At 37.0% G+C, this 12,848-nt stretch overlaps 1 pseudogene across 1 annotated transcript in view; it reads right to left on the bottom strand.

The window, feature by feature from the left end:
* Positions 1-202: 202 nt before the first annotated feature.
* The window catches only part of LOC149266410 (aspartic proteinase 36-like), a 42,115-nt pseudogene continuing 29,469 nt past the window's right edge, over positions 203-12,848 (bottom strand). The window contains exon 4 of the transcript XR_016255139.1: positions 203-431. The product of XR_016255139.1 is annotated as an aspartic proteinase 36-like (transcript). The remainder of the gene's footprint in view (positions 432-12,848) is intronic.

Here is a 12,848-nt window from a genome sequence, read left to right as displayed (position 1 = left end):
TAGCACTTAGGACAACATAAAGCGTTATGTAATGTTTCTGTTCTAGGAGTTTAATTCATAAATACCTTATGTGCATTCCAAAATGTGTGATGAGCATGCAGTAAGGAAATCAATAACGAAGATATAAACTAGTGGAAAATTATCAAAATACTATCGTGCAAAGCTCACAAATAACTATTTAGATAGGGAAAAGCATCAATGCTTACTGATTAGGGACTATTGGGGTCGTATTCAAGCCATTCTGTACCACATGTCCAATAGTAAGGATACCACCTCCAATATCTCCATCTAAACAGTGAGCAAACATTTTGGGGACTTTACCCGATAAAGCTAGCTGTGAAACTATAGATGTATTGGATTGTCCAAAGCCAAGAATACCATCTAGTGCTTGATCACTTGATTGCAATTCACCCGATTGTTGATAACCACACCTATATCAGTGCAAATGTTTGAGATATTAGTATTTCCCACTGTTGGGCAACTAAGCAACAAAACACAAATCTGATATATATATATATAGGATGTAAAACATTTTAACTTCAAAAACTAACAAATTTTGAAGATTAAATAAGGGAATTGGAAAAGAAACTATATTGTTCATAATTATTTTCTCATACTTTGTACACAACAGTTTTTTGTCATTTTATCTAAAAAATTTCACAGTCACAATTTTTCTTTCATTGCCACATGTAGATTTCACCAAAAAGAGTAATGAAACAAAGTAGTTAAGAAATGCTAAATATAGAAGCTCTAAGTAAATCTTCAACATCGAACCACCACTTTCATAATATCTATCAACGTTTGTAACTTTGTCCTTCCACTGTATTTTCAGTTTTAAATTAGAACAAAGGAAAGAAGTTACAACTTACAAGTTGATCAGACTTGCCCTAGTGAACATGTGTAAACATGTATTATATCTGTTTTTTTTTCTATTTTGCACTTTACTCTCACCACTTTTGCTCAAGTTAGTCTAAATTGATCACATGCCCAATTTATTGAAGTTCATTGGAGACATGGTCAAAATTGATCACCCTCTGGCAACTTTGTACTCTAGTAATACAATATACTGTACAGACAAGGTATGTAGTCCCTGCAATCTCCACTCTAATACACGCTCTCTTATTTCTCATGTGTGAATATTTACATTGTTGATACTATGCTCATATCAATTGGTATCAGAGCAAAATGATTGCAGTCTTTAAATCTGGTCACCTCTAGGGTTTCAATCTCAAACCCCTATTAGATCAAACAACAACATTCTTCTTCAGCTCAAGACCTTAGAGGTAGCCTACTTAGAGGGTCTCCACCTCTTAACCTCTGCTAGATGCATGCTCTGCAACAAACTCTAGACTTTTGTTCTCACATCAATTAGTTGCAGATTTGGAGCTCTCATTGCAATTGTAATATCTTTTGATTAGTGTGGCTGATTGCAATAAAATCAGTGTCATTAGTAGCAAAATAATCAGTGTCATTAGTAGCAAAATTTTGGTTACATTTCCAGAGTGGGGTTATAGTAGCAATTCTTTGTAGTATTGAATGAGCTATAACTTCACGAAATCAACCTTCAGTATCTGTCACAAATCTATTTTGCAATGGCATTTTCTTTTTACCTAGCACCCAAATTGAACCCACACAAACACCATCGAAAGCTTAGTTTGAACATTGCTTCTAGATAGGGGACATAATCACAATGATGAATTGAGGAAGTTATGTAACGGACCAAACTAGGTCATCCACTGAATATCCAAAATAAATAGCATAATGTAAAGAAATATATATGCGATATAAAATGTATGTGTAATTGAATAATATCATAAGTATCTATTTAACAAGACCCCTCATCACACTATAAATAGCCTTCATTGGTCACAAGGGTGAATGGTGGAGTCCCTTTGGCTATTATCATTAGTATTTAATGTTATGACAGTATGTATATATCTTATGCATGTCCATTTCGTCCATCTTAAACGACGCTTTATCCTCAAAGCATAGTCTGGAGAAGTCTTTCATTTTTCTTGTATACAGTGATTTCACTTGATGCTCTATTCTTGAGGATGTCAAGGTTGAGGAGATTGTACCATCCAATTTTGAAAATAAGTTGAATTCATATTCCAGAATTTAGTAATGTGGACTGATTTTTTATTTGTGCAATAAAATTTGTGATTCAGGTGACAATGTATGTGATATAAAATATATATTTGTAATCAACTAATATCACAAGTATATTTTTTACAAGACCCCTTGTGACAATATAAATATAGTTAATTGGTCACAACGCTGAATGATGGAGTCCCTTGGGCTATTATCATTAGTATTTAATGTTATGTATATATCATATGTATGTTACATTTCGTCCACTTTCAAGGACGTTTTGTCCTGAAGCATAGTCTGAAGAAATCTCTGTCTTTGTTCTTGCATGTAGTGCTTTCAGTTGATGCTGTATCCCTGAAGATGTCAAGATTGAGGAGACTGGAGCATCCAATTTTCAAAATGAGTTGAATTCACATTCCAGTATTTAGAAATGTGGACTGATTTTTTATTTGTGCGACAAAATTTGTGATTTAGGTGACAACATGGGTTTATAGTTTAACTTCTTTCTAATATAGGAGGATCACCGAATGAACCTTCGATTGTAACTAGATCTCAAAGTGTCACTTCATCAATTGATGACATGTTGCTATAGATAAATCTTCACTAAATTTTTCAACTTTGAATGCATCTATGATAGTTCCCTTATTCATTGCTTGGTCTTTATCCTTGAAAAACTTCCCTAATTCAACTAAATCTATTATTGTTTCGTTGATCAATTTTCTTTATTGGCAAGTTGTAACCTTTTCTGTTGTGTCTTCTTTTCATTATTTAACTTCATCTGTGGATGTGGGTTTTGACTATGATTCCTTAGGAGAGAAATTTCATCATCTTTCTCAGTGAGGACTTTGTTCAAATTTCTTACTTTTTCCTATAGCTCTTCATGATTTTTTTGTTGAATTTGATTTATATTTGGCAATTTGCTGAGAAAGCCAAATATTCTAAACTAATGTACCACACCATTATTTTCTTGGTCAAGTGCTTGAATGCTACTCAGTTTTTATCCAAACTCTTGGTATGAGTATTGGGTGGGGGGGTAAGGGACGGAGCATTAACCAAGAGTTTCCAAGAAATACATCTACTTCATAGCTATGTACAACTTCAAAATAAACTCTTACCTTCTTAAGCTCTAGTAGACCATATAGGTCTTAGTGGATGTTAATCATCATCATCATCATCAATAATTTTTTTATCTAGATTCTAGTCATTATTTTGAGCTTTTCTGATTTCCTCCTTTCCAATTTGTAATCTAACATTAATAAAATTATCTTCGATAGAGAGGTCAATGGCAATGCCCACATGATCATCCTAAAACATACCTTGCAAATAAAAAGTTGCTTATGTAGATGATAAATATGGTGGTGAATTGGGTGTCTCTGTCTATTTCAAACTTTGAATTTACAACTTAAAGTGATATCCTTGCTTATAAATATGTGGGAAATGTAAGATACTATTAACACTCAAAATTGTCGAGTTACAAATATCAACTTTGGAAGACTTCTGCTTGAAATTAAAAGGGTTAAAAGGTAGCTAAGGTGCCAATGTCATTGTTACCACCAAAGAGTGGGTAAGCCCATAGGAGAAAAAAATTATCCTACTGTGGAGTCTGGACAGCCAGCTGCCCTACATTTCTTAGTATATGATAATATGCCATATTCCTCAAGCATTTCCACCAGTCAAACACCTCTCACCATCCGGCACTCCTTTTGAAGGTAGGCAGTGAAGAAATTCAACCCCCACTCTGGTTATCAGTTTTCCTTATCACTCCATGCATTTAGTTTTAAATCCAAGCATGATAAAAATTCTAAAATCTGGAAATGACAATATTTTCTGAAAACACAAATTTAGAGATTTCACAACTGCTGAAATTGGAAAAATAAAACACAGCAAAATTATGACAGCCACACACAGAAAATAACACAGTGATTTTTTGTCAATGTGACCCTAGAAAAACCCCTTACAACTCTTGGAGAAAACCAGTTTGAGAGCTCTTCTTTATTTTTGAAAATGTTTTTACAGAGAAACTCAAATACACAGTAAAAATTCCAGCAACCACAAATTACACCTTATCTCGATTTCCGTGGTTGAACTCCACCTCGAAAATCATGCCAATCAACAAATAGCCAAAACAGAAACTTTTCCAGCAAAAAAACAGCATTAAATGTTTTACAGCCTGCCTCAAAAATCATGTCCAAAACTTGTTGAACGATCGTAAGGATTTCAGCAGTACAGCTGCCTCGAAAATCATGCCCAAATCTGCCTTGAAATTCGTGCCCTTTCTATTGTCCCTCTTCCTCGATTTTTGTGCCTTTCTCCTCTTGTACAGTCTTGCCTTGGGATGCGTGCCAATAAATGTTGCTGCCTAGATTTTCTGAAATATCTTCTTGCTGCTCTCCTTCACTTCCTCACTGCTCGGAAATTTTCTCCCTGCTCTCTCTTCTCTTTCTCTCAAATGCTCATGAAAGAATTAGTTGATTTTTTTCTCTTCTCTTCTCCTTTTACTCTCTAAATGACCTTTTGGGTTATCCCAAGATCTAATGGCTAAGATTCATTTAGATCTAGGGATGAGAATAAATGTGCATTTAATTCTCACTTTCTATTTTTAACTCACCCACTTATCCTTTTATTTCCATAGTCACTTTTTCACTTTTTAATTCTTCATTGACTTTAATAAAGTCACCCTTAAATTGGAATGTAACTTTGCCACTTATAAAGTCACTTTTAAATTAAATTGAATTTACCACTTATAAAGTCACTTTAGGAGAAAAGTACAAATAAATTTGGACACTTTTCCCTAGGCCAAAGATCAAAGCTTTAGGGAACAACTTGTCCTCTAGTACCCAAATTTTAACACTCCCTCTTACCGAGGAAAGTGTTCCTCACCGCTCCCATCTTTTCTCTGAAGTAGACACGCTTGCCCCGTGGTAAGGCTTTGGTGAAAATGTCCGCTACCTACTCATTTGTGGAAATGTACTCAAGCTTGACAGCGCCCTTTTAGACATAGTCTCTAATGATGTGATACTTGATCTTAATATGCTTTGACCATTCTACTGAGGGTAGTAAGGAACTGTGAACTCCCTTCTAATGCCTGCCTCAACACAAAAATCAACAAACTCACCAAGGGTATACTCCCCTCCATTGTCTGACCTGAGGACCTTGATCTTCCTACCTGTCTGGGTCTCCACAAGAGCTTTGAACTCTAGAAACCACTTGAAGACCTGACTCTTGGTCTTCAAGAAATAAATCCAAGTCTTTCTAGAGTGGTCATCAATGAATAAAACATAGTACTCATAGCCACTCAAGGAAACATGAGACATCCGACCACTCACATCAATATGAATCAAGTCAAGGATCCCAGTCGCTCTGTTGTCACTGCTGGGAAAAGGGGATCTGGCAAACTTCCCCGTCGCACGTCCTTTGCATACATCAAGGTGATTAGAACTGAAATCTAGCACACCATTGGTGATCTCCCACAATGTACTCAAGGCCCCATGATACATGTGCCCCGTCCTGCGGTGCCAAATCTCACACAACTCTGAACTGCTAGATCTATTGTCGGTCCTGTCTCGGGTGCTGCTACTCAATGCCATCAGGAGCTGGAATGAGAACTTGTACACCTTGGCATGGCGCACACCAATCTCTCTAGCTGAAGAAGCTGGAGTTCCCCTAGGATATATAAGCACCTGCCCTCTCCTAAACAACACATCATACCCTCTGTCCTCAAGTGCTGAGACGATATCAGGTTCTTCTTCATTCCATGCACATATAGAACATCTGACACTTCCAAGGGAGGTTTGGGTCTCCTATCGAATGTCAATGCCCCCACACCAACTGCTCTCACAATGTTGTCATCACCAAGTACTACCTCCATATCAGTATCACCCTCTGAAAGCTCTGAGAAGTACTCTCTGGCTCCTATCATGTGGCAGGAAGCGCCACTGTCAACATACCAAATGCTAGAAGATGCTCTGCTAGTAGCGGGGAATGCACACTCCCTTTGAACCTGTATGGTAGGTGATCCTACACTAGTGGCTTCACAAGCTATGAACCCAAACTCCCGATCAAAGCTCTTTGAGAAGCTCTCTATCTCTGCAGAAGCTGCCATGGGTTTGTCTTTCCCTTTCTTGTTCTTCTTCTCCAGACACACAACAGCATAGTTGTTATATACCTAGGGGGATAATATGGGGTACCAAGACAGGTACCCAAGGTAATAATGTAATAATGGGATGGGCCATAGTAATAAATAAGGTGGTTAACCCATATCATGTAAAGAACCACAAGTAGTTAGTAATAATGTAATGGGCCCATGGTATTAGTCGTGGTATGAGGGAACCATGGTAATGATCCATGGTATTGTATGTATGAGGCCTATATAGAGGCTAGACACTCCACATGGAAGATGGTCAAAGAATTATTGTGTGAACAAGCATATGGCTTGTGGAGTGTTCTCCTTCCTTAAGGAGTGAACGTATGGTACCATAAGGGTTTTGATCAATAAAGAATCATTTCATATTATTTCTGGGTTTATTTGTATTATCTTATATTTTCATATCAGATCTATAACAAGTGGTATCAGACCACTTTTTTAGGCAAACAGTGGAGAAATTTTTTTATTTTTTTTGCAGGATTTCGGGGGCGGCGAGTTTGCAGATCAGATCTGTATGTTTTGGTGCAAGATCTACAAAATCTAATTGCAGATCTGGATTCTTTGTGAAAAAATAGCCGATTTCAAAAAAAAATCAGTTGAATCGGAGTCCGGATGAAGGAGATATCGCTAATCTAAAAATCAGTGGGGTTGCAGACAATTTTTCAGGGCAGAGAGTTTGCGGCGCAGATCTGGATGTCCTGGTGCAAGATCTGCCAAATCTAATGGTAGATCTGGAATCTTTGTGAAAAAATACCTAATTTCAAAAAAAAAAATCAGTCGAATCGGAGTCCGGATGAGGGAGATATCGCTGATTTAAAATCAGCTCTTTTTGCAGAAATTTTGGTGACGACGGGAGAGTTTCAGCGCAGATCTGAAATTCTAGTGCCTGTATCAAGATTTCTATCACATGGGCAGATGCAGAATGATTGTTCCATTTCCGAAAACAGGTTATAATACGAATTCTGAGCAATATTGACTAAACTGTGACAATTTCAAATTTTCGTCAAGTGAAAGTTTTCCAAACTTTCATGGCTTCTAGCAAGGAATTTTTTACAGGGAAAAATAATGGTCCTACTATTGAAGAATACATAAAAGAACAGAAATCATTATGGAAAAACAATTGGAAATGGTGGGTAGTGGAGCTATTTAGAGAGGAGGTAGCCACATGGTGGGGATTACTTAACAAAACGAAGTGTTACAACCTACCGATGAAGAATTTGAAAAATTACTTTTAGACAGATGGTCTCATGCCAGAAAACAAGATAAGGAGAAACATGTGGAGCTATTTCATATTGGTATATCCTTATTGCAGGTTCATTGATTGATTCAGAAGGAGAAGATCATTGTTTCTATAAATCCTAGTTGCAAGCATAATTTTATCAATGTTAATTTGGCAAAAAAATTGCAAGTTCCAGGAAAACACATTAAAAACACACAGGTGGATGATGAGGGTGTTCAAGTGTATAAGGATTTGAAGATTTCTATGGATAAGTATGTGTTGCATGGTGATTTTTATACTTCAGAGATGGATAATATGGATGTTGTTTTGGGATATCCTTGGATGGAATTTGCGGGTACTATCAATATTAATGTGCAGAAGAAATTTCTGAAGGTCTGGTATAAAAAGAAGAAAATTACATTACAGGATATTTCCATTAATAAACAAGTAGAGTACATGGAGGCTGAAGCAGAAGATGTTCCAGGGACTAACATATCAGATGATGAGCCTTTGATGATCGACAATCAAACACAAACAGAGGCTGAAGTAGAAAAGGTTACAGGTACATCAGAGGAGGGCTCAGTGGTTGAAGTCATATTGGAAAAGAAGACACCACAACAGGCACCACAGCAGGGTGAATTAAAGAAAAAGACACCGTGGGTTAAAACTTCAACATATCATCACCCCGTAAGACAACCATCAAGATGGCAACCAATTAGCCACACAGACAACAACCCCCGCAGGACAGATAGAGAGGAGCGAAGATCCACCTACTACACATCAATACAGAAGAGCTGCCATGGTCAACTTCCATCTCAAGCAAGCGAAGCACCAGCGAGATCGAGGGTTCACCTTTCTCTTGGATGGCTAGATGCATGTGCATGGTACTAGTGGACTACTCTTTTGAGTAGATCTTATTATTTGTGTTCTTCCCATGTTTCGGGGACGAAACATGCTAAGGGACGTGGAATGTTATATACCTAGGGGGGATAATATGGGGTACCAAGGGAGGTACCCAAGGTAATAATGTAATAATGGGATGGGCCATAGTAATAAATAAGGTGGTTAACCCATATCATGTAAGGGACCACAAGTAGTTAGTAATAATGTAATGGGCCCATGGTATTAGTCGATGGTATGAGGGAACCATGGTAATGATCCATGGTATTGTATGTATGAGGCCTATATAAAAGCTAGAGACTCCACATGGAAAATGGTCAAGGAATTATTGTGTGAACAAGCATATGGCTTGTGGAGTGTTCTCCTTCCTTAAGGAGTGAATGTATGGTGTTGCGCTACCATAAGGGTTTTGATCAATAAAGAATCATTTCATATTATTTCTGAGTTTATTTGCATTATCTTATATTTTCATATCATATCTATAACAATAGTGTCCCAACTTTTGACAATTCCAACATTTGACTTTGGAATAGTCCTCCTTGTTCTGTTGCTTGCCTTTACCTTTGCCTTTGACTCCATTGTTGGAAGCTTGCTTCTTTGCTCTACCCTTCTTGCCTCTCGCTAACAATGCCACATTGTCATCCTCCTCCACCTGTTTGGCTGCCCCAAGATGGTTCTTTCTGATCTCATTTTGAATGCAATCATCCCACAACCTCTCCAAATCAGGAAGGTTTTCCCGTGCAATAATGCCATCCACAAAATTCTCCCAAGTCTTTGCAAGACCATTCAAAGCAATCATAACCAACTCAGTGGGTGCAATGATCTCACCTACGGTTGCCAACTCATCTCTCACTGAAGTGATCTTTGTGAGGTATGTTGTAGCACTATCAGTGGTAGCCATTTTAATGGCCTTCAGTTTCTCCTCTAGGACCATTTTTCTGTTTTCATTTGAGCTCACTTACGGTTGCCAACTCAGCTCTCACTAAAGTGATATTTGTGAGGTATGTTGTAGCACTGTCAATCTTGGCCATTTTAATGGCCATCAGTTTCTCCTTTAGGACCATTTTTCTATTTTCATTTGAGCTCTAGTAAACACTGGTCAAGGTTGTCCACATCTCATGTGCTTAGTCTTTCCTCTCACATGAGGAATGACATGATCTTTGATTCCTTCCAAGAAAAATCTTTTTGCCTTAGCATTCTTTTGTTAAACTCTGCCAATTGTACAGGGTGAGCAGGTACCACTACTGGGTTCTGTGGTATTTAGTATTTACCATAATGCCCCAGACTTCTACTTCCTCAAAGATGCTCTGGATTCTCTCCTTCCATGCACTGTAGTTGTTCTTCCTATCCAATCTATCTTCAACTCTCAAACCCAAAGACATGTTTCACTATCCTACCAAACTAAAAAAAAATCTGTGTAAAAATTTGTTTGTTGTAATTTTCACTTTGTTGTCCCAAACTACACTTTTCAACCAACCAACCTCTGATACCATGAAGAAATTTCAACCCCCACTCCGGTTATCAGTTTTTCTTTATCACTCCATGCATTTAATTTTAAATCCAAGCATGATAAAAATTCTAAAATCTGGAAATGACAATATTTTCCTGAAAACAAAAATTTAGAGATTTCACAACTGCTGAAATTGCAAAAAATAAAACACAACAAATTATGACAGCCACACACAGAAAATAACACAGTGATTTTTTGTCACTGTGACCCTGGAAAAACCCCCTATAACTCTTGGGGAAAACCAGTTTGAGAACTCTTCTTTATTTCTGAAAATGCTTTTAAAGAGAAACTGAAATACATAATAAAAATTCTAGCAACCACAAATTACAACTTATCTCGATTTTCATGCTTGAACTCCACCTCGACAATCATGTCAATCAGTGAACAGCCAAAACAGAAATTTTTCTAGCAATAAAACAGCATTAAATGATGTATGGCTTGCTTCAAAAAATTTGTCCAAAACTTGTTGTATGGCTTACCTCAAAAAATGTGCCCAAAACTACTTGTACGGGCCATACGAATTTCAGCAATACAGATGCCTCGAAATTCATTCCCAAATTTTCCTCGAAATTCATGCCCTTGTTGTCCCTCTTACTCGATTTCTGTGTTGTCCCTCTTCCTCAGTTTTTGTGCCTTTTGTCGTGTTGTACGATTTTGCCTTGGGATGCGTGCCAATAAGTGTTGTTGCCCAGATTTGTTGAAATGTCTTCTTGCTGCTCTCCTTCACTTCCTCACTGCTCATAAATTTTCTCCTTGCTCTCTCTTCTCTTTCTCTCAAATGCTCATGAAAAAATAAATGATCTTTTCTTCTTCTCTTCTCTTTTTATTCTCTAAATGACCTTTTGGGTTACCTTAAGATCTAATGGCTAAGATTCATTTAGATTTAAGGATGAGAATAAATGTGCATTTAATTCTCACGTTCTATTTTTTAACTCACCCACTTAAATAAAGACCCACTTAGCCTTTTATTTCCATAGTCACTTTTTCACTTTCTAATTCTTCATTAACTTTAATAAAGTCACCTTTAAATTAGAATGTAACTTTACCACTTATAAAGTCACTTTTAAATTAAACTGACTTTCCACTTATAAAGTCACTTTAGGAGAAAAGTGAAAAAAAAAAATTTGGACACTTTTCCCTAGGGCAAAGATCAAAGCCTTAGGGAACCACTTGTCCTCTGATACCCAAATTTTAACAGTTGGAACCGGAACGAGAAAGCCTACATGATGGGATGGTCATATAAGAGTTTCAGTGACCTGGGGAGACATGGTGGCCAATTTACCCTTTTCCCGCATTAAAAGGAATATTTTAATTAAAATAAAATAGGGAAAAGTGCTCCATGATTAAAATAATAATAAAATAGAAGGTTTTAGAGGGGGTCCATCAGATCTATAAAAGAGGAGGAGTTCATTGGAGGACATCTTGGATTTGACATTTCTTCTTGTATGAAAGGTTGAGAACCCGGTTCTCTACTTCATTGGTAGCCCCAGGACAGAAACCCTCGGGTATGTTGTTGAGTGTTTGACAAAAACCCAACTCTCTTTGAAGAGACTTCATCCAAGAGTTTCATAAAGCTTCAAGGATATTAGAGCGAGGATCATTCAGTTCCTCAATTGGTGCTTCATCATCTTTCAGTTTAGTGGCAACTGTTGTTGGAGGGAGGGTGCAGCCGTTGTGGAGTTTTGTGGGATCAAGATCATCATAACAGTAAAACATTTGGAGGTCCACTCAGCGATCATCTTTCCTATTTTGTCTCAGATACTTCTAGTTGTACTCTGCATGATATATTATAATAAATGAAACTAAGTCATCCCTTGTGCTATTTTTTCTGATGTTATTTGATTTTATGGGTTTACTTTGTTGGTATAATTTATGGGTCATTATTTACCGGTGCATTTTGGTATAATCTTGTAGGTTTTTGGCAAAAATGACAACATAAAATTTTATAAAGAAAATTCTCAGAAAAATACCCAAAATTCCCGAAAAGGGACATTACATGTTGCATGAACTTAATGGCGTGTGTTTCTACTTATAAAAGTATTGTTGAAATATTGAGTTAAATATTTTCACTGTTGGGATTTTATTGAAGTCAAAAATCAAAGGTCACCAAGTGTTTGACAAAAGTGCTAAGAGAAACTATTGGTATTTTTGTCCAGTTTTTCTTCATGGTATCAGAGTTGGGGCTCTGAAAGGACAATAGAAACATTATTTCTTATTAAGATAATAAGGTTGTAGAGGGGAAAATTGTTTGTTTGTTTTCTATTGAACAATTGAGAGAGAATGGCTTCCAACAACAAAATGAGGACAAGTTGGATGGGGTGTCCAACTATTTGCAATGGAAGGTTAGAATAGGTGTTGTTCTCAAGGAGAACAAACTGTGGAGATTTGTCAACACTATTGTTCCTAGTCCCATATTCGATCCTATTGCACTGGACATTCATGAAGTGAATGAGGCTAAAGCAAAAAGGATCATTCTAGATGGAGTTAGAGACCACCTTATGCCTCATTTGGCTGAGAAGCAAACAACCAAAGAGATGTGGGATACTCTGAAGAATTTATATGAAGCAAGGAATGAAAATAGAAAGATGGCTCTCAAAGACAAGTTGCACAATGTGAACATGGCCAAAGGAGAACATGGCCTCCTACCTTACCAGAGTGGTGTGGAATTTTCTAAGTCTGACACATCAGAAATCCCTACTGCGTTATCTGGTTTATTATCTCCTACTTTTTCTTTCCATTAACAAGTTATTTATAATTATAAATACCGAAATAAACACAAATGCAGCCTTCACACATATACAGATCAGCAACTGAAATAACTGAGACAATCACACAAGGGACACCATTATTTTTGGACAATCATCCCCAAAAAAACCCAATGCGGGAAAACCGGTGCAGCAGATATGAGGGTTTTATTATTATGCAGTTTTTTGAATACAACTAGGGTGCCAGAAATGACTTAGCCTTCAAAGGTTTTCCTTAGC

Source organism: Pinus tabuliformis, chromosome 6, assembly GCF_031772625.1.
Source record: "Pinus tabuliformis cultivar Carrire ecotype Pingquan chromosome 6, CPIR1, whole genome shotgun sequence".
Classification (NCBI taxonomy): domain Eukaryota; kingdom Viridiplantae; phylum Streptophyta; class Pinopsida; order Pinales; family Pinaceae; genus Pinus; species Pinus tabuliformis.
The sequence above is the reverse complement of the archived record's forward strand: the minus strand, read 5'-3'. Positions and strand labels throughout refer to the sequence as shown.